Source organism: Choloepus didactylus, chromosome 6 (assembly GCF_015220235.1).
Source record: "Choloepus didactylus isolate mChoDid1 chromosome 6, mChoDid1.pri, whole genome shotgun sequence".
NCBI classification, from domain to species: domain Eukaryota; kingdom Metazoa; phylum Chordata; class Mammalia; order Pilosa; family Megalonychidae; genus Choloepus; species Choloepus didactylus.
The window spans coordinates 129,470,343-129,492,526 of NC_051312.1; the positions used below are offsets into that span (position 1 = coordinate 129,470,343).

Sequence of the window (22,184 nt, forward strand, 5' to 3'; positions counted from 1 at the left end):
GCTTAACCCCTCAACTGCCTTGTCTATAGAAGGTGAGAGTAGAAGGGAGGGATATTTCTGCCTGATGGGTTTGCCCCAAGGATTAAGTGAGATGATGTCTGCAAAGCTCTCAACCCTGTTCTTGGCACAGTCAGCCCTGGGAAAGTGGAAACGACCACTTGGGTAAGTATGCTGGAGTTGGCTGCTTCCATAGATGACCCCTGCCTGGCTATGCATGTGTGTTCCTTCCCAGAGTTCTTAAAAGTGAGCATTCTTATCAGGATTGGAAGGAGTCATATATGACTCTGCCCCAGAGGTGGGGGATAGAGAAGTGTGCTTCCAAATTCAATGTAATCCAGAATATAAACCAGTCTAGAGGACTGGAGGACTGGGCTGGTGAGGATGGCTGAATCAAAGGAGGGTAGGACACAGGGAGAGGGAGAAGGGTTGAAATGCACACTTAATTGTATTAGATTTCATGAACCCTGCACTTCATTATCAATATCAGGTGGAGATTAGAAAATGACAGGCAGAGCCCAGGCACTGGATTTGGTTAACTGTGCGGCTCTCCCATCTCACTCCATCTTCTAAGCTGTCCTACACACATCAGCCCGAATAATCCTCTTAAATAAATACCACTTTCATTAGTCGCACCCCTCCTCAGGCAACTTCTCACAATTGCCTAGAGGATAAAAGGCAAACTCCGCTTGTGTGTGGTGTGCGTGTGTGGGTGCGTGCATGTGTACATGGTGGTGTGTGTGCAATGTGTGTGTGTGGGGTGTGTGTATGGGTGTGGGGGTAGTGAGAGGCTAGAGTTTTTAATTTTTTGATGTTTTACCGATTAAGTACTCACATTATCTTACTCGAGCTACTGTAAGATTTGCATGCATTCCATACACTTCCTATGAATGAGAGCTATGAATCACACATTTTAGGTATAATTTAAAATAGGCATATCTGTTATTACCCCTCAAATTATTTGTCCTTATAAATAATATTGATACAGTTATATATGGCCTTTGCACATTACCCACACAGAGTAAACCCATTGAGCCTTATGGTCTGCTTGATTTTAGGGTTGGGTTCTGGTCCCCATCCAAGCCAGCTAGTCCTCTGTACCAACCCCTAGCCCTGCGTCCTTGTGCATCACCCTGGTGTCAGCGCCTCCCGGTAGCCTGGTTAATATTTGTGATGGCTCTCGTCAGGCCTTTTCTCATAGACCAGCTTCCTAACATCTGTCTGCATAAATCTTCTTCCCATTCCCTTGCTTTTTCTCCCACTGTTTCCCCCACTTAAAAGACCTTCTCCTTGACTTTCCTTGAATCCTACTCATCCTCAAAGGCCAACATCGTAAAAACAATAGGCATATTTTATTAAATACTTACTAGGTATTATACTCTGCCAAATGAGGTGGGTACTGTTATTATTCTCCCTTTACAAATGAAGAAAGCAGTGCAGAGAGGTTAAGCAACTGGTCTGAGATCTGCACACGGGCCCTCCAGGCCCCACAGCCCTCACCACTGCAGCAAAACCCTCTCCAGCCTGCGCTTGTCTCCCTCTCTGAATTCCTACTCCCGAGTGATGCCGCAGAACTACATTCTGTGTGTCCTCATACTTTTTCCCTCCAATTGGAATTTCAATTCATTAAGAACCTGGAACATTTCTTCTCCTGGGATAACTCTTGTGGACAAGAGAAAGAGAATCAGATGTGTACAGAAGGGGTTTAATAACCTTACCCTAAGGACAGATCATTCTGGAGGGAACGTTTTCTTGAGTTTGTGTCTGGCTCCTTCCTCAGGAGCAGACGCCTGGGAGAGTCACGGTTGGTGAGGGATGGTCAGTGGGGCGGCATCTCCTCTGGCTCCCACCTGCCTCAGAGAATGACGTGGCTGCCACCAGGATGCGCCTGACCATACCCACACGGTACGGGGTGGGAAATGAAGGCCAGAGGCCCTCATGCCAAGGCCCCAGAGAAGCCTGATGCCTCAGGCACTTTGTCTCCTGAAGCATAGTGACAATAACCATGCATGGGGAGCACTTTTAACTTCTTCAAAGGCCTTTCATGTCTCCGATTTTGTTTCATCTGTAGGATGTCCTGGTGAGGTAGGCATCTTTATTCCCCCTTTGAGGCTAAGGAAAGGGAGATCCAGACATTCAATGCCTCATCTAGAATTCCCCAAGGAGATTATGGCCAAGTCAGCACCAGAATTCAGCCTTTACTTACCTCTCAGTCTCGCTGCCCACTGCCCACCACTCATTAATTTACTGGCCCAGCCACAGTACAGCAAAATGGACAGTTCTTTTCACTTGCTCCCTGAGTGTGAAGGGGAAAATGAAACGCCAGCCCTTTTAAGGTTTTATCAGCAAGCCTTGCTAATCCATCAGCAGTCTGTTAGAGAACAGTTTAAATCTCCCCTCTGCAAAGGATTACCTCCCTATCTGAAGGGCAATACATTAGAGGAGGCACATGGGGGTGGGCAATGAGTAGCACATTCTCTACAAACTGGAGATGCTCAGAGTCCCAGGTACCACTCTGCTCCCTCAGACGGGCAGAGAGCCAGCATCTGTCCTGTACACCAAGTGGCTTCTCAGCCAAGGTTATTGAAATGACAACATGTTCCTGAAAAGCTCATCATTTGTCCGATAAATATTTATCAAGTGCCTACTACGTGTCAAGCATTGTGCTCAATATTATAAAATGCCTTTGGGTAAAATGACCGTCTCCCCATCCACTTCCATTATAATTATAGCAGTGCATTATCAGGGTGAAAAATTGGACACAAGCAAAAATTCCCCTTAGTGCTGATGGAACCTTGACCCTTGATCCACTCACCCCCCCATCTTGGATTACAGAAACACCCTCCAAGGGCAGATGGGAAGGGGCTTGGTTGGCCCAGAAGGTTCTCCAAACCCCATCCCTTGTGTGTGAGTTTCCTAGGGCTGCCGTAACAAATGACCACAGACTGGATGACTTGAAACAACAGGAATTTATTCTCTCACAGTCCTGAAGTCCTGAGGTCCAAAATCAAGGTGTTGGCAGGGCCATGTTCCTTCTGGAGTTTCTAGAGGAGACTCCTTCCTTGCCTCTCCCAGCTTCTTCTGGTGGCCATTGGCAAATCTTGGTTTACTCAGCTTGTGACTGCATCATTTCAGTCTCTTTCTCTGTCTTCGTCTTCATATTATCTTCTCCTCCTCTGTGTCTTCTCTTCTGTGTCTTGTCAGGACACTTGTCAATGGATCAGGGCCCATTGATAGGGTGATCTCATCTCAAGATCCTGACTTAATTTCATCTGCAGAGACCCTTTTACCAAATAAGGGCACAGTCACAGATTCCAGGGCTTTGGGTGTGCATGTATCTTTTGGGGGCCTAGTATACCTTGGATTTCAGGGTTATCACTCCAAAGTCTGGGTGTGGCGGGTGCCTGGTGCCCTTCAAACAGAAAGAAGCATTTAGAAGTCCTTAGACTTCTGTCAATCTACCAACATCACAGCAGTTTATGAATGGAGGAATCTCCTCTGATGAATAGGTCCTCTCCTGTTTGATCTTTATTTCTACTGGACCCAGCAGTGACCTTTTCTCCCATGGACAGGTTGGAAGGACATCAGAAGAAATACAGTCTGCCCTGTTAACCCAATCAAGAGAGACGAACCCCTCTGAGCACCAAGGAAGAACCTCTGACAACTAGAACCAGATCAGATCCCATTGTCCTTTAGATATTCACATTCCTTTCCATTGAAGTGCTATTGGTCTAGGGTCCCTAGTCCTGGTTGGGTTCCAAGACTCTGGATTATTAAAAAAGTAACAAAGAAACATGCAGGTTTTTTTTGTTTGTTTGTTTTGTTTTTTTGGCTTCTCAGATTGTATGAACTTCAGGTCAGGAATTGAAGCAGGAATGGAAATAAGGTCATTCCATATAGCTGGGCTGTTTACTGCTGTAATCAGGGTCATTAAGAAGAAATCACTTTCTGCAGGGGTGGTGGCTAAACATCGTTTGTTCAGCAGCTGGAGTGGGGGAAGAGCGGCTAGAAAAGGGGACCCCAGAAGGTTATGTCCGTGGCACTCTGGAGGCAGGTGGAGCAAGAGTTGGTAGGGTCAGCTCTGCCTGCAGCCAGGTGTATGACCTCAGGCAGGTCAGCTCACTTCTTGGGTCTGGGCCTTTGACTCACTATTTCCTTGAAAGCCGGACAAGTGTAATTTGCTTTCCAACACCCTTTTCCCCTTTTCTAGTAACAACACCTCGATTTTTCTCGGGGAACCACTCCCACCCCCACCCTTACTCCACAGGATTCAAATGGAGCCATAGCTAACCTCGAATCCAGGCCTGGCCAATGACAGCATGGCACATCCCTCTCCTCATAGCGATTGGGCCAGCAGTGGTCATGTGACTCAAGGAGGGCCAATCAGAGCACAGCACAGACTTTTGCCAGAGCAAAGGAAATAAAGGAGCCTTTTTTGCCCTGGGATTGCTCAAAGGACAGGATATGAGTTTGGAACTGCCTCGGTTATTTTGCCAACCTTGGGGAAGGTTTCACTGAGAAAAGAGTCAACATAGATGAAAGAAGCAAGAGATGGAATTAAGGAAAGCCTGGCATCATTGAGCCCTGATCTGGCTATGCCTGAGACCATCAGTGGACATACCCATTAAGTGAGATAATAAATCACCTTTTTGTCTAAGCCAGTTTGAGTTGAGTTTTCTGTGACTTTTGTGCAAAAGAGCCCTTATCAATAACCACCCCCCAAATGATTCCCTTCATCTCTCTAGTCTTGCCTAGAGTTTAAAGGAAAAGTTTTGCCTCCCAGGTGGATGTAAGGGTGGGTGAGCTGGTACTGAAAAAGTAGAGCTTTGACTAAGATTACACTCATCAGGGACTTTGCCTGCATCTAAAAAGATATCTTTGGAAGCTGCACCTGTAGAAAAGTCAGTATTAGCATGATCAAATTTGGCTTCTGGAGAAACTTCAGGATTACTTAGTCACAGTGGAAGTGTCTCTTTGTCTCTCGTATTGGCTGGGAAGAAAGCAATGTATCCCTGGCACGTTCAAAAACCTTTTTCACCACTAAGAGGGAGACTATGCCTGCTTGTAAATTTGCAATTAAGTATGGTAACTTGGACTGTGTGGTGTCAAGCAGATGGAGATTCAGGCTGGGAAGAAGGTTTAAATGTCACCCGAGGTTCTCCTGCCCTAATTCTCCTAGCTCCTTTCTTTCCCCAGCAAAATATCTTAATAGAGACATATCATTCTAACATACAATGTCATTTACTTATTTATCACGATATATTGTTTATTGTTTGCACTCTGTCCCCCATTCCCACTAGAATGTGAACGCCATGATTTTGTTGGTTTTGATCACTGATGTGACCAAGTACCTAGAAGAGTGCCTGGCACATAAGACATGCTTAATAAATATTTGTTGTTGGAATGGTGAAATTTAGCAGGGGAGAGCCAGTCTGGGGTGAAGTCCGGTGACTCAGTCACTCCAAATTCTCAACACCCTCCCACCAGTGGTAATGGTTTGGGCACTATTACAATGAATAATAGCTTCCCTTGATTAGATACCCATTGTGCCAGGCAGTAGGATAAGTGCTGGGTACATACAGATGAATAAGATAGTCACTGCTCTCAAGGAGCTCCCAGTCATAGGAAAAGGAGGGACACACAGAGAATCTGTACCATTGGACTGACTGCAATGTTGGCAACACAGAGAAAGGACATCTGGCCCAGCTAGGGACACTGGGGTCAGAAAAGCCTTCCTAGAAGAGGTGATATTTCAGCTGTCCTTTCCTAGGTTGGAAAGAGGGCATGGCAGAGATGGGTATGGGTTGGGAGAAGAGAGGGAAGATGGGGAGAAATGAATGAAACTTGGACCACACCAAAGGCTGGTGCAGGAAAGTATGCTCTTCATATGTCTCCATAAGTCCCCTGATCCATTCTTGGTCTCCAGACCAGATTTTCCCTTACCAGGCCAAGCAGATGGGGTCTTTTATCTTTGTGAGTTTCAAGGCATAAAGACTTATAGTCTCCTTTGGTTACCTGTTCCCACATCATTCTATCCCATCATCTGGCAATTCCCATAGGAGTTCCCAAGAGTCTCTGATCAAAACCAAAGCTTTGCAAAGCCAGTCCTTGCACCCTGTGCCCCACAGTAGGTATCTCCCACTACTGTGTTTCTGGAAAGGGGAGGGTGCTTCGGTTTCCATTCGTACAAACTCAGCTTCTCCACTCTAAATTGCTCCTGACCATCAGCTTCTTTCTCTTCTATGTTTTTTTCTGAGTAATTCCTCTGGGAGACAGAGGAAAGATAGCTCAGGTCTGGCTGAAATCCATGAGGGACCTTCTTCCCAGCCTGAATCTCCATCTGCTTGACACCACACAGTCCAAGTTACCATACTTAATTGCAAATTTACAAGCAGGCATAGTCTCCTTCTTAGTGGTGAAAAAGGTTTTTGATAGTGCCAGGGATACATTGCTTTCTTCCCAGCCAATACGAGAGACAAAGAGACACTTCCACTGTGACTATGTAATCCTGAAGTTTCTCCAGAAGCCAAATTTGATCAAGCTAATACTGACTTTTCCACAGGTGCAGCTTCCAAAGATATCTTTTAGATGCAGGCAAAGTCCCTGACGAGTGTAATCTTAGTCAAAGCTCTACTTTTTCAGTACCAGCTCACCCACCCTCACATCCACCTGGGAGGCAAAACTTTTCCCTTCAGGCTGAGGGAAGATGGGAGCATCTCTGAGTATCTCCAGCTGATTTTGTGCCCCAGGGGGTCCTGTTGCCCAGTCCTAGTCTCAGGACACGTGGCCCCTCCACCACATCCTGAGTGAGCCTCACAGTCTAACAGTCCCCCATACTTGACTTTGTCATGGCTTTTCAAGCCATACTGTGTAGGGTTAAAAATATGTGCCTTGGCAAGAGGCAAGCCAGGTTCAAGTCATTTAATTACCAACTGTATGGCATTATGCAAGTTACTTAGCTTCTCTAAGCCTATAAAAATGGGACTTAGTCCATGGGATTGTTGAGAGGATTAAACGGGGTAATGCAGGTTGAGCATTCAGGATGAAGTCTGGCACAAAGTAAAGTCTCAGTATACGACAGGTTTTAGGATTGCTTTGATTCCTAAAGCCTCACCACCAATTTCTTCTTATTCATCAGAAAAGATCTTTTCTTGGAAAAGTGTATTTATAAAAATATGCATGCAGTGTCACAAATGATAGTAAGGAATATGGCTGGGGGGCAGTGGTGACGGGAGTGTCTGAGGGATCTTCCTCAGGGAGGAGTCTTTGGGCAGTCACAGTGGTGGGGCTGCCAGGAGAATCTTTCTAGAGGCCTCTGCATCCTGGCCCTGGATTGCAGGTAGAAGTGGAAGTTGTAAAGGAAACGTCTGCCCAGCTACAACAAAACTCAAAACTCACTGTGACTAGAAAAGACCCTAAGAAAGGCTCTCTAAGGTGGGAGGGTTGCCAGAAGTCAGCCTCTGCCTCCTTCCCTTTCATTCATTCATTCATCAAATATTAAATGAGCCCCTCCCACATGCCAAGTGCTGGGGATAGAGCAGCAAACAAGACAGAGCAAGATTCCTGTCCAGGAGCTGACATTCTGCCAGTCTATTTGAGGCTCTTTGACTTTTACGAGTTGGGTTCCTCACAAACTCCTTAGCCTGGCAGTGAAGAAACAAACAAACAAAATCTGATCCTGGTTCCTTTTAGTGTGGCTGAAGCAGTCTGATTGGGAAAGAAGGGAGGGAAGGAAGGAGGGAAAAAGGAAGCAAGGAAGGGACATTTTCCTGGGGAAAACCCAGAGAGATTTAGTAATGTGACCAAAGCCCAGTAGCTGACAAGTGGTAGAAGAAAGTCAAGGTTTGAACGTAGTTCTAACTGACTCACATGCTCTTGCATCTCACCCCTGCTCCATATTGCCCCATGTGCTTTCTCTCTGGGTGATTCTTGCTTCCCGAGCAGATATTCCAGTTTCCTGCTCGCGTTCCTTTATTTTACTAACCTTATCCTCACCTCAGGACAGAGGCTACCAGAGGCTGGAGCCTGCCAGAACTTGCCCAGGTCTCCTCCTTTGGAGAATGGAGAGCAGCTTGGGGAATTTCCCTGTATGCAAACAGCTGGCGAGTTAGCTTGTCATTCTGGTTTTGAATGACTCACATGGGATTTCAGCACCTTCCCAGTATTGCCAGCTCACTAATCTGAAGGTGGCAGGTTGAAATGTTCAAGCACCCAGAAGACAATCACACACACAATTCATTGAATAATTCCAAGTACAGAAAATTTCCATCCTGGATCTGCCAAAACAAAATACATTGGTAGAAGTCAATAAGAAGGACTCACAGCATCTTGGGGCAAATCCCCTGTGGTTTTGTGTTATGTTTCTTTCCCCTTCTGGGGGGGTTGGGTCACGGTCCTACTAGTCCCACCTTGTGATCCATTACTTTTTGTGGGTAGGAGTGGGCAGCTGAAGGCGGAGCTTTCCCCTCCAAGCCTGTCCTCTCCACTGGCCGTGGACTTCCCAGCCAGGCAGGACCTGGGAGCCACTGGACTTGGACTGACCTTGCTCTGTCCCAAATCCCTACGTATCACCCTAGCTATTACTGAGGGATCTAGGAGTTGTCTGTCTCTATGACGTTACACTCAGTAGGGTCCTCTCCCCTTACAACTTCTCCCAAGTTTATCCAAAGACTACCAGGCTTCAATCCTGGCCCACTTTGGAGAGATAAAGACAGCCTGACTCCAGTCTGGTTATATACATAGAGGTCTATTCTGCCAGCAAGGAGCTCCCCATTTGCCGGATTCCTCAGAAACCTCAGCCGTGCCTTGAGCCCACAGCTTGGCCGTTCCTACCGGTGGGTCGGCAGGAACATGCCCTGGCTCTCGCATGTCCCTCCACTTCCACTCCTGCAGAGCCCTGGCCTTGATCCCTGGGTATCCCCTCCTCCAGGGACAATACTTTCTTCAACATTCCCGAGAGAGCCTCTGCAGACAGCTGGTGGCAGCTTCTGGTTTCTTGCTCTCCCTGGAGAACCGTTTCAGGTGTAACTGGGTCAAGGGGAATTTCCCCAACTAATTCCAGCCATTCAACCACTTGGCCTCCCCTGGCATTTCCTCCAGTCACCCAGGCAGATCTTGGTGAACATCGGAGATCGGGCCTGAGTCACCCTTCCCAGGGGCAGTGGCCTGTTTGCATTTTCCATCTCCAAACTCACACACCCAGGGAAAGGCGAGAGGCCTCTTCTCGACCTCCTGACCTCTACCATCTTCCAAGCTTCCCTGGGAGAAGCTTTGGGACCTGTCAGGGGCAGGCAGGGCTGCTCCAGGGGCAGTAAGTTCTGTGTGCTCTGCCTTCCTCCCTTGACATTGCCTTTGGGGTATTTCTCCTGCTTCAGATACAGGTTCTATCACCTTCACCCTTCTCCGGAGAGGAAGACTCTTTCCCCCATGCCCCTTCTTTCCCATATTCTTAGAAGCCTACCCCTTCTCCTCCATGCCCAACCCTTTCCCATGGAAACCAAACAGATCTGGGTTTGAATCTCAGCTCTACCACTCACTAGCTTAACCATGGATGACTTACTGTCTTTGAGCCCAGTCCTCTCATCTGAGAAGAGGGAAATGCTGATTTCAAGATGCTGCCATGTTTTTAAACAAGGTAATATCTGTAAAGTGTATACAGTAAGTAAAGTAGCTACTGTTCCCGGAACAAGGTTAATGCTCAAATAATAGGGGCTATTACACTGGTCCCTGTGACCCCTACCTCTGGGTCAATCTTTGGTCCTCTGTCTGCTTGCCAGAATTCATCCTGGAGGCTGTCTGTGAATTGTTGTGGAAAGAGCAAGTTTTCCAGTTTCCACCTGGAGTCTCGGGTCACCTATCATGCCTATGTCATTTTCTAGGGGTCTGGAAGATTTGTGACATGGATGAGGGGCTCTGTAGGTTTTGACCAAAGGCTAGGAATTGCCTCCTCTAGCAGGTGGGCTCCTCAAACTTGAGGACTGTGTCCTGTGGCCTTCAGCCCAGACCCTGCCCCGCCGTGGGGGAGAAGCAGCCCACAATGCACTGCCCTGTGCTGTTCCCCAGAAGCACCTGCCCTGGGATCCCCTGGGGAGACCCACCTGTCCAAGTGCTTATAATGTGTCCCACTCTATGGTTCTCTGGGATGACAGGGTCACTCCATGAACTGAGGAAACCCCAGGCCCAGCGCTGGGAAGCTTTCCTCCATCTTCACCGGCAGCCCCAGATGTGGGCCAGCATACCTCCTGCGGGTGATGTCAGTGAGGAGGAAAGAAGCAGAGAATCCAGAGAAAGGAGTGAGGGGGCAACCTGATGCGTTGCCAACTGCATATCTGGGAGAACTCTCCTCCCTCTGCCATCCCAGTTAACTTTGCTCACCATGCCCAGCAGCCAGTTTTGCCTCTGCAGGTACGTTTTCTCCCCTCCTGTCCAAGTTGCTGCATTGAGTGCTCTGGCTAGCTTTCCCCACAGCCCCAGCACTGTTCCGTGGTCATCTCAGCCTGGGCTGCCCCTCCTCCTGGTGGATGAGGTCTCGGGGATATGCCCACTGCCCCACAGAGCCTCCTCTCTGATCCCTGGCGACAAGCTAGCCCAGTTCATCTCCTCCATGTCTGGCCCAGGCCAGGTGTCCACCCCTCTGAGGTTTGGGCAGAGAGCAGCTCCATGAAGGAGAGCTTCCTCCAGGAAATCACGGGCTCACGCCCACCCTGTCCCTGCTGACCCCTCCTTGGTGACTGTTAGCTGGTGGGCATCTTTAAAATGACCTCCCTAAAATCTAAGCAACCACAAAAAGAAAAGTAAACAAAAAGTTAACAACGACAAAGGAAGGCACAAAACAGTCAGGCCAGTAGATTCAGAGCAGAAAATCCCAGCTGAAAGGTGTCTGAACTCCATGATTTCTGGGGAAAGGAGGGGTCCCAAACACTCCCCCTCCCCAACAACAGTGATCCTTGCAGAGACCTAAGTCCTTCATAAACTCTTGGGACATAATGAGTTGCATAAATAAATAAACCAACTTCCACTTAGTGCTGGGTCTAAATAAAACTGGACCTAATTCTCTGGCCAGACCCCTGGTTCCAACTCCCTTTCCCAATTCTCCCATCTGAGAGCCGGTGTGGGGGGCTATCAAAGGCTGAGACTGAGGAAGGATGCTGGCCTGGGAAGGGAGCTTCTTGGCGAGAGAGCAAGTCTTTTGTGGGGTGCTTTAGAGAGCAAACCCCCTTCCCAGGCCCGGGTCTCCCCAGCCCCTACCCCCACTCCCCCACCCCTGCCTTCCTGCTCCGGGTTTCCCCGCCTTTGCAGGGCAGGATCGGCGCCTCCTGGGCGCGGGAGGAGGAGGGCCCGGCCGGCCTCGCGATCCCCACCCACCCCGGGACCTGAGGAGCAGGAAGCCGAGGCTCCTCGCCGCCACCAGCCTGCAGCCCCGGCGCGGGAGAGCGCGGCGCCGGCCAGGGCCCAGGCGGGCCACGCCGACCCCATGGCCGCGGGCGCGGAGCGGCGCCTGGGCAGCCTCGCGGTCTTCAGCCGCGACGACTTCGAGGACGACTGGCGCCCAGTGGCCAGCGGCGGCTTCGGCCAAGTGTTCCAGGCGCGGCACAAGCTCTGGCGGACCGAGTACGCCATCAAGTGCTCCCCCGGCCTCCTGCCGGACGCCTCCAGGTACCCGCGCGCCCCGGAGGAGAAACTGAGGCCCGGCCAGCTTTCGGCCAAGGGAGGTCCTGAGGGAGGGGTGGGCTGAGGTGGATGCTGAGACTCTTTCTATGGGGTTTATAGATTCTATCCAGAAGCCTGAGCTCCCACAGGCAGAGCCACGTCCTGCTTGCTTTCTTCTCCTGGCATAGTTGGCACACCATAGCTGTTTGTGGAATCGGCAGAGGTCAAAGGTGAGCAGGCACTGCCCTCCTAAGGTGCCTCTGTCCCATCTGACCTCCCAAACGTGTCCTGCTGCTTCTTCCCAGCCGCCTCCTTCCTTCTGGGTACCAGATGGTATGACGGCCTGACCCGCCCCCTGCCGCCTTCCCACCCATCCCCAACTCTCGGGGCTCTGCTCTCACGGGGGTCCTGCTGCAGGCCATCTGGAACGCCTCATCAGAGAGTTGGACCAAATGAGAAAAGGCTTCCCTGGGGAAGTTGCACTTGTGAAGAATGAGCTTGAGTTAACTAGGAAAAGAGGAGAAACCTTTCCTGGAAGAGGCAGCAGACTGTGCAAAGGCCCGGTGGTAGGAGGGACTGTGATAGGTATGAAGGATGAAAACTGGCCGTTATGGATGGAGTTGAGCGAGTGAGGGGGCAGGTGGAAAGAAACACTGAGGGTTTACAGCCAGGCTGTTGGTGAGGTGAGGTGGTGGTGGGAACTGATCAGATTTACAGTTTGGAGAGTCTATTAGAGGGACAGATGGCTGCTGGTCCAGTTAGGAGACTGTTGTCATCCTTCAGGCATGAGAAGTTGGGGGCCTAGACTGTCAAGTAGACTTCAGAGCAAAAGTCAGGGCTAGCAGTATTAAAATTTGCAAGTCATTTTGTTAGGTGGTCATTGAAGTGAGGTCATGGATGAGATTGATTCGTTCTAAGCACTAAGTGAACAAATCAAAACCCCTTCCTCTAATAGAGGAAGACAGAAAATAAACACATAATTGTAACTCTTTTTGCCTTTGGCACTTATGACCACTTGATATTTTCTTGTCTGAAATACTTAGGAATAGGGTAGATCTGATATCAGAGAAAAGGTTGGAGCTAGAAATATCCATTTGTGGACATCTGTCTATGGGGGGATAAAGAGTGCCAGAGTGGGGTGGGGTTGCTATTTTGTACACAGTTGCCTGTAAAATACTTGCTAATAAGGAATCATTTGAGTAGAGATTTGAAGCAAATGAAAGAGCAAGCCATGTGGCTCTCTCAGGGAACAGTGTTCTAGGCGAGGGAACACACGTGCAAAGGTCCTGCGGTGAGAATTCTCTTGGCATGTTGGAAGAACAGCAAGAGACTGGGATGGCAGAAGCTGAGGCAGTGAGGGAGTGATTAGTGGGAGACGAGTTCAGCAAACCATGTCCAGAGTTGGGGCAAATCAGGTAGGGCTTTGCATGCCAGTGGAAGGATTTTGGTTTTCACTGTGAGATGAGAGCCATTGGAAGGGTCTGAGCAGAGCAGGGATATGCTCTGTCCTACCATTTTTTTTTTTTCCTTTTAATTTTGTTATTGTGGGGAAAATATAAATGACTTAAAATTTACCATTTTAACCATTTTTAAGTGTACAATTCAGTGGCATTAAGTACGTCCACCACCATTTTCAGAACTTTTTCATTACTAGATATGCCATAACTATGAAGCAATAACCCTTCATTTCACCCCCTCCCCCCAGCCCCTGGTAACCTCTCATCTATTTTTGTCTTTATGAATTTGCCTTTTCTAGATATTTCATATAAGGGGAATCATACAATTCTTGTCCTTTTGTGTCTGGCTTATTTCATTTAGCATAATGTTTTCTAGATTCATCCATGTTGTATATATATCAGAACTTCATTCCTTGGAATGACTATTTCATTGTATGGATAGACCACATTTTGTTTGTACATTTATCTGTTGATAGACACTTGGGTGGTTTCCACCTTTTGGTTGTTGTGAATAATGCTGCTGTGAACAATGGCATACAAATATCTGTTTGAGCCCCTGTTTTCAATTCTTTGGTGGTATATGCCTAGGAGAGGAATTGCCAGATCATTTGGAAATTCTACATTTAACATTTTGAGAAACCCGTCCTACATCTTTAAAATATCACTTAGGCTGCTGGGTTGAGGATAGATGCTCTAGGGGAAGAGGGAGAAACAGAGCGACCAATTAGGAGGCATGGACCAAGATGCGAATGGTAGAGTTGTGAGAAGTGGTCAGATTCTTGCTATATTTGCAGGTAGAGCTGACGGGACTTTCAGAGGGACTGGAATGGAGGATGAGAGAAGAGGAGGCAGGGAGGACATGAGGTCTTTGCCTGGGAACTGGAAAGATGGTGACCCACTCACCGAGATGAAGAAGGCTGAGGGGGGAGTGGGTTTTAGGGGGAGAATCAAGAGTTTGACTTTAGACACGTTATGTATAGATACCCAACTGGAGAGGCCAGGATTGCCTAAAGAAAGAGTACAGAGTGCGAAGAGGAGAGCAGAGAGCTTCAAACGGAGCCTAGGGGTTGGTCAAGCAACAGATATGAACCAACAGAGGAAACAGGAAGTGACCAGAATGAGAGAGTGAAATCCAGGAGAGTGTTGGCACGTGGCTGAGGGAAGGGAGTATTTCCAGGACAAAGAACGAGAAATCAGCCGTGCCCCATGCTGCTGAGGAGATGAGTAAGCCGGGAAATGAAACATGCCCATTGGATATAGCAACAGGGAGGTCGTCAGTCACCTAGCAGTAGCTGCTCAGTCAAGTACTGAGACCAGAAACCAGATGAAAGGGGATGGTGGGAGAGGAGGAAAAGAGAGGCAGCAGGTGTAACAAATGCTTTCAAGAAGTCTGCACGTGAAGGGGAACTGAGCAAGGTCATCACTGTTATTCCCACTGTACAGTTAAGAAACTGAGGCCTAGAGAGCTTCCTTGCCCGAGGCCATGCAGATAATAAATGGTGAAACTGGGATTTGCAATCAGGCTGCTCTGACCCCAGACCCCAGGCTTTTCCCCGTTTGTGACAGACGCCTTCCCAGTTCCTGTGGACCCAAGAGGACAAGAGGAGACAGAGCAAATAAATCTTGCAGAGGTGTGGGCGGGCTGTGGGGTGGACAGCAGAGGCGTGAGGGCAAGAACATGTGGGAACAGCCTGTCCAGCTGCCGAGGGACAGCGGGAGGTTTTTCCCAGAGGTGGGGCCGGGGTCTCAGGCTGGCGTCCCAGGGAGGCCCCCGTGTGCGTGTCTCCAGCAGCCTCTGACTGCATTGCCACTGCACTGTGCTTTTAAAAATGTCATTTCTCCTAATCCCATCCCCGCATCCCCAAACAGTCCACGACAATTTGCGTAGTTACTATCCCGTGGGTACATACAGTAGAATGAGCCAGAGACTTTGTGAACGCTGATTTTGAAAGGCCTTCCCTTAAGTCTTGATTTCTGTTTGATTCAGCCAAGATGTATTGTGTCGTGCCTGGCAATAGGGTGTGGGCAGCACAAGGAGGAAAAATTGGAGTTTTTCCCTAAAACAGAGCTCCGGGCAGCCATGAAAGCTCATGCTTTGGGAGAATCTCAATGTGAGGAAGTGCTTGTGCTGCCTGAACGAGAAAACCAGGTCACAAATGAGCACACACGCTACAACTGAAAGAGGAGAACAGAGCGAAAGGGAGGGAGGAAGGGAGAGAGATACCTTGAACATGTATGGTAGAGGAATATACTAACGGAGCCACTTCCAGAAGGTTGGATTACTAATGATTTACTAGTCTTCTTTCTAGTTCTCTGCATTCTCTAGATTTTCTATGAGGTATGTGTATCACCTTCACAATCAAAACGGCAATAAATGATATTTTAAAACGGAAGTCATGAGGCATAATATTGGCATTCCAGGGCCTTGCAGTGTACCAGGGGTCATACACACATAAACAAGTAGCCAGGATAAAAGGCACGCTGTGCTCTGTTGCAGCGAATTCCTTTCCTTTCTGTCTTGTCCCTGCCGGGCATCTGGCCCTTAACCTCTGCTGCCTTCTAGGGATCAGGCCATGTTTTTCTTTCTACCTCCACTGCCGTGCAAGCCCCCAAGGCTTCCCTGGGTCTGCACAGCCTGGCATCCTGCCTAGTTCTGCTGATTGCACAGACAATTAATGGGGTGCCCTCTTCCATCTCCTGCTCCCCCCTCTCCGTAGCTCTGATGTGAACTGCCTCATTGAAGAAAGCAGCCAAGATGGAGAAGATCAAGTTTCAGCACATCGTCTCCATCTATGGGGTGTGCAAAGCAGCCCCTGGGCATTGTGATGGAGTTCATGGCCAACGGCTCCCTGGAGAAGACGCTGCCCACCCACAGCCTCTGCTGGCAGCTCAAGTTCCGCATCATCCACGAGACCAGCCTGGCCATGAACTTCCTCCACAGCATGAAGCCACCTCTGCTCCACCTGGACCTCAAGCCGGGCAACATCCTCCTGGATGGTAACATGCATGTCAAGGTAAGGGTCCTGGTCAGTCCCTCAGCCTCCTTTGACTCCAGAGACCACACCAGGTGAGCAGGATTATCTACTTGCCTTCTCTGTGGCCTGTCAAGAATTTCAAGGAGCTCACTTGGTGAACAAATATTGAAGGTATGGGTCACACCTAAAACAGAGATGGGTGGGCACCAAAAGCCAGTGCATGAGGCTGGGCACAGGATCCTTGGAATAACCCTCTTTGGACCTCAGTTTTCCATTTCTAAAGTGGGTAGAATAAACCCTACTGTGCCTATTCTTCTTAGGGGTGGGGATGTGCATAAGTGAGATAATTCCTGGGGAAGTTCATAATGACCATTTTTCAGTTCCTAAAACATGCCACACTCTTTTCTTCTTCTAGACCTTTGCACATTCTGTTCCTCTGCCTGGAACACTGTTCCCCACTCTCCTCTCTTTATGTAGCAAACACCCGGCTCATCCTTCAGCTCTCAACTCAAACATCACTTCCAAAGGGAGGCCTTCCCCGATCCCTGCAGCAGGCCCCTGTTGTATACCCTTATGGTACCTCTGTTTCTTCATAGTGCTAACCCCAACTGTAAAATATTTAATCACTTATGAAATTGTTTCATTAATGATTATATTCCCTCTTCTGATCAGCACTTATGAGTGTAAGGGGGTGGGGGTATCTCTCACCTTTTCTTGTCTACTGCCTGATCCTCAACCCAGCGGGATTGTCTGAGAGAATGGTACTGGTGAACGAATGAATCAAGGGGTGGAAGCAAAGGGGAGTTGAATATACATAATGAGGCCATGGTGTAAGTGCTTCAGGGCCCATGGGGGTGGAGTGAAAAAAGCCTCCCCAAAGACGGCATTTCTTTGCCAACTTTATCCGTTGCCCCTCCAGAAAATGGCGATAACTACAAGGTACTCACTATGTGCCAGACACTGTTCTCAGTGCTTTCTGCCTTTTCCCTCCTTTATCCTCATCTGAACATTCTGAGTGAAGTACTCACATTATTTCCATTTACGGATGAGCAATCGAGGCTCTGAGAGATAAATGACTGTCCAGATCACCCAGGCAGTAGGTGGTAGAGCTGGGAGAGCCTCAGCTCTTGCGTGACATGCCGCTGGAGAGGCTGCGCAACCGAAGCGCTTTCCTGGAGACAAAGACTCCGTTGCACCCTATTCCCCACTTCTGGCTTCCTCCCAGATTTCGGACTTTGGCCTGTCCAAGTGGATTGAGCAGTCAACCCGGATGCAGTACATCGAGAGGTTCAGCTCTCCGGGGCACCCTCAGCTACATCCCCCCCCGAGATGTTCCTGGAGAGTAGCAAGGCCTGGGGCCCAAATACGATGTGTACAGGTGAGCAGGGGGCAGGGCTGGACTCTGAGCCGCACACCCAGGGGCTGCTGGCTGCCACCACCCTGGGCAGGACGGGGCAGGGCCGAGGTCTGGGGTGGGGCTGGAGGTCAGTCCATCCCTGCCCGCGGGAAGCAGAGAATGGAGGGCAATGCTGGCCAGAGAGGTTCTGACTGGGATTGGCTGGTCCCTGCATCCCCTGACTAGGGTGCCCATGAATATCCGAGAAAGTCATTCAGGCCGCATCTTCCCTTGTCCACAGCTTCGGGATCGTCGTCTGGGAGATCCTCACTCAGAAGAAGCCGTATTCAGGTAGCGGGCGGCCATGGTTTGTATCTAGAGACAGGACTAGGAACCCTCCAGATGGGGTCCTGGGAAGGGGGCTGTGGGAGGGCTGAGGGTTAGTGAGGGCTGAAAGAAGAGGCTGGAACCACCCGTATTCTCTTCAGGTGTTCCCATTCTCATCCTCCTCTCCTCTCCTCCTCCCGTTTCTAGTGCTCACATTAAAAGTAAGAGTAGACAAAAATCAGCTCTTCCCCCTCATGCTTTCTGGCTCCAGTCTCTTGCCTTCCTAAGGGTTGCCCCTGCCTTCTTGCACTCCTGCCCCTGACAACCTAGAGGCCAAGAAGACAGACTGTCAGGAAACTTGATACCTAGCAAAGTGGAAAGGCAAAGCCTTTAACTGGGCCTGTGTCTGTCCTGCCACCTTGGACAGCAAGGCCTGCAGTGGGGGGCTGATGTCTGGTCTTGGCCTGGGAGGCGGCTGGAGCCATGCGAGAGACTCAGTGGCTCAGACCTGACTGTCAGTCTGCCCACAACTTAGCTGTGTACTCACACACCATTCTGGAGCCTATTGTGTGCATGGTGCTCTGGGGATCCTCAGAGCCCCTGCCGCCTGCCCAGCACAACCTCGCCCAAGCCTCCCAGCACCCACCTGGCCTGGGCCTCCTTCTGCAGGGCTCAACATGATGGCCACCATTGTCCCGTGGCGCGGGCATGCGGCCGGCTCCCTGCAGCTGGTCTCCGATGAGTGGCCGGGCGAGGCCCAGCAGATGGTGGATCTGACGAAGCGCTGCTGGGACCAGGACCCCCAAGAAGAGGCCTAGATTTCCAGGTTCTCCTCCAGCCATCGCCTCCCCGGGGGTGCTGGGGCCTGGGGCGCTGGGTGGGGTGGAACGGCAAGGGGTCCCGCAGGAGAGAAGACGGAGCCCCAAGGCCACTCTTGAGAGCGATGCAGAGCGAGCCCTGTTCAACTGAGGCCTGGATGACTTATTAAGGTGGAATCAGTGCCGGGACAAGGGCATTGGGGAGCCAGGGCACTGAGGATGGAGGCCTGGTTCTGTGTGTGTGAATGTGTGCACCTGTGGGGAGTAGCATAGGAAACTCTTGTTTCAGGAAGTCAGAAGAGGTGGGATCTGGCCTGGCTCTACTGCTGAGTTTTTCCATTAGCCAGGGCTCCTTTCCAACCCACAATGCCCTCACCTATAACAGGTTCCCAGATCCTGGGATCACAGGCATGAAACAGACTTCAAAGTTATCCAGTCCTTTAGAGACTATGGAAACACACGTGAGACCTTAGAAATTGCCTAGTCCTGGACCTCATTTTACAGAAAAGGTTTCTGATCCCCAGAGAGGGTCAATGACTTGCCAAATGTGGCCCAGCTGAGCTGAGGCTGGGACCCAGGCTTCCCGCCTCCTCGTGCATATGAGTGAGTAAATGAACCCAGAAATGAACTTGGGGGGACATGGGGGATGTTATAGGGTGTCTAAAAGGAGGAAGGGACTGCTGGCCAGCCTGTTGCTTGCTTTCCTGTTGCTTGCAGACATCACAGTGGAGACAGACATGCTGCTGTCCCTACTCCAGAGTCCCGTGGCCGACCCAGAGAGCGAGGCCCTGGCCAGGAAAGTGTCCTGCAAGCCGTTGCTGCAGCGGCCCCGGGAGGTGACAGCTGTGGGCTGGGCAGGCCACCCCTCATGTTGCCTGGAGCCCGCTGGGTGGTCTGTCCCAGTCTTGTGTCCTTCACAAGGCTGCCCGGCTGGGGTGGGCTCTGAAATCCAGCTCCCAGCCTGCTCACCAAGCCAAGAGGCCCAGCTCCGGCTGGGAGTCCCAGGATGGGGTACTGGAGAGAGGGAAGGAGGGGAGGAGGGAGGATGGCACAGATCAAAACCGCCTGCTGATCCGTGCCTTTGTCTTCCGGTTCCCCTCCGCAGGTCAGTGAGGAGGTCAGCCAGGAGCTGATGGACAGCGGTGAGTCCAGGGTGCAGGAGATGGAACCAGAGGCAGGTTCCTTTCCCCATCCTCCTCCAGCCCGGCCCTCCTCCCTGGGCCGTCACAAGTCAGGGGTGGTGACTCCCAGCACTTGGTCCATGTTCCAGAAATGCACATGCCTTTGGGGTTCCTGGCTCTGTTTTCCTTTCCACTCTGTGTTCTTGCAAGGCCCACTCCTTCCTTCCCATCCTGGGAGGTGGAGCATCAGTTCTCAGGGAATTAAAAAGAAAATCCTGACGCCTGGGCCCCACACAGACTGGTTAAACCCGAATCTCTGGGGGTTGGCTGGGCAGGGGTTTTGTTTATGTTTTAATTTAAAATTCTAATGTGTTGCTGGGTGGAGCAAGAAGTGGGTCCTTAATGACCTTTCAGGGGTTCAGGTTGCAAAGCTCCAACCATAAATTTATTTTTGACTTGTCGTTCCTTACTGTGTGCCAGGCACTCTTCCAAAAGCCTTTACCTGCATCATTTGTCCTCACAGCAGCAGGCTGAGGCAGGCATTGTCAGCCTCCCCTTTACAGAGAAGGACCGGGAGGCTCCAAGAGGTGGAGAACTGGTCACATGATGCTAAGTGGTGGCGGCGGGATTTGAACTCAAGCCACAGTGCTCCCTCTGCCTCGTCTTTGCAGGAAGAGCTGCCAGACGCAGTTCTCTAAGACAATGGAGCAGTGTCTGACCATGACAGTAACAGTATTAACTGTGGAGTGATCTGTTATTCTCAGGAAAGCCATTTCCCTCTCTCCCGTGGTCGCCCTTCCTGGATGGCACCTCCAGGATGCAGAGGGAGGGCCGAGCTGACCTCTGCACAAGTCTCTTTTCAACCCCGTCTTCCTCCCAGCAGACTCGGGAGACTACCTGAAGCGAGCCCTGCAGCTGTCGGACGGTGAGAGCTCGGTGCCCGGTGACGAGGAGCTGCACATCTACGAGAACAAGGTCACCCCCTCCACTTCCTGGTGGCCCAGGGCAGTGTGGAGCAGGTGGGCTGCTGCTGGCCCACGAGGTGGACGTGGACGCCCAGACGGCCTGTGGCTACACGCCCCTCCTCATCGCCGCGCAGGACCAGCAGCCCGAGCTGTGTGCCCTGCTCCTGGAGCACGGAGCCGACGCCAACCTGGCTGACGAGGATGGCTGGGCGCCATTGCACTTCACAGCCCAGAACGGGGATGACCGGACGGCCCGCCTGCTCCTGGAGCATGGGGCCCGCGTGGACGCCCAGGAGCACGAGGGCTGGACGCCACTCCTCCTGGCCGCGCAGAACAACTTGAGAACGTGGCCCGGCTGCTGGTCTCCCGCCAGGCGGACCCCAACCTGTGTGAGGCTGAAGGCAAGAGCCCCCTCCACGTGGCTGCCTACTTGGCCACGTCAGCCTGGTCAAGCTGCTGACTGGCCAGGGGGCCGAGATGAATGCTCGACAGAGAAACCTGAGGACGCCCCTGCACCTGGCTGTGGAGCGGGGCAAGGTCAGGGCCATCCAGCATCTGCTCAAGAGCGGGGCAGCCCCTGACGCCCTCGATCAGAGCAGCTGTAGCCCGCTGCACACCGCGGCTGCCAGAGGCAAGTACCTGATCTGCAAGATGCTGCTCAGGTATGGGGCCAGCACCGAGCTGCCGACTTGGCAGGGCTGGACACCCCTGCACCTTGCAGCCTTCAAGGGCCACCTGGAGATCGTCCGCCTGCTGGCTGAGAGTCACGCAGACTTGGGTGCTCGCGGCGACATGAACTGGACGCCCCTGCACCTGGCTGCCCGCCACGCAGAGGAGGTGGTGGTGTCGGCGCTGCTGCAGTGTGGGGCCAACCCCAATGCTGCTGAGCAGTCGGGCTGGACGCCCCTCCACCTGGCAGTGCAGAGAGGGGCCCTCCTGAGCGTCATCAGTCTCCTGGAACACCGCGCAGATGTCCGGGCCTGCAACAAGGTGGGCTGGACACCTGCCCACCTGGCAGCCCTCAAGGGCAACACAGCCATCCTCAAAGTGCTGGTCAAGGCTGGGGCCCAGATGGACGTCTGGGAAGGGGTGGGCTGCACACCCCTGCAGCTGGCCCTCCAAGCCACAAGCAGGGCACCATCGCCTTCCTAGAAGGCAAGGAGCCCTCTGGCCATTCTGGGTGCTGCTGAGCCTGGAGCTCACGCAGAAGCTTAGAGAACCTGGGCATCTCCTCACCTGGGAGGAGAGGGGCTGGAGGAAGGGAAGCCAGGCTTCTAGGAGGGCCCCTTGATCTCTGCGCTCCCCATCTGCCCCTTCAGCCTCGAGAGGAAGCAGGATCCTGGTCTCCTTGGTGATGAGGAAGGGGAAGAAACACCTTTGAGGTTGTAGCTGTGGAAGGGGCAGCTTGGAGAGTCTTGGAGAGCCTCTTCCTCAATGTCCCCTTGCATCTCCTCAGATCCTTACACCCCACCCCCCTCCCTGGGCTCAGGTCCCCAAAGGGGATTCCCCCTCCATTCCTAAGACTCCTGTCACCTCTGC

At 51.2% G+C, this 22,184-nt stretch overlaps 1 pseudogene; it reads left to right on the top strand.

Annotated features, from left to right (window-relative positions):
* Positions 1-11,460: 11,460 nt before the first annotated feature.
* On the top strand, positions 11,461-21,860 carry LOC119537303 (annotated as a pseudogene).
* The last annotated feature ends 324 nt before the right edge of the window (positions 21,861-22,184 follow it).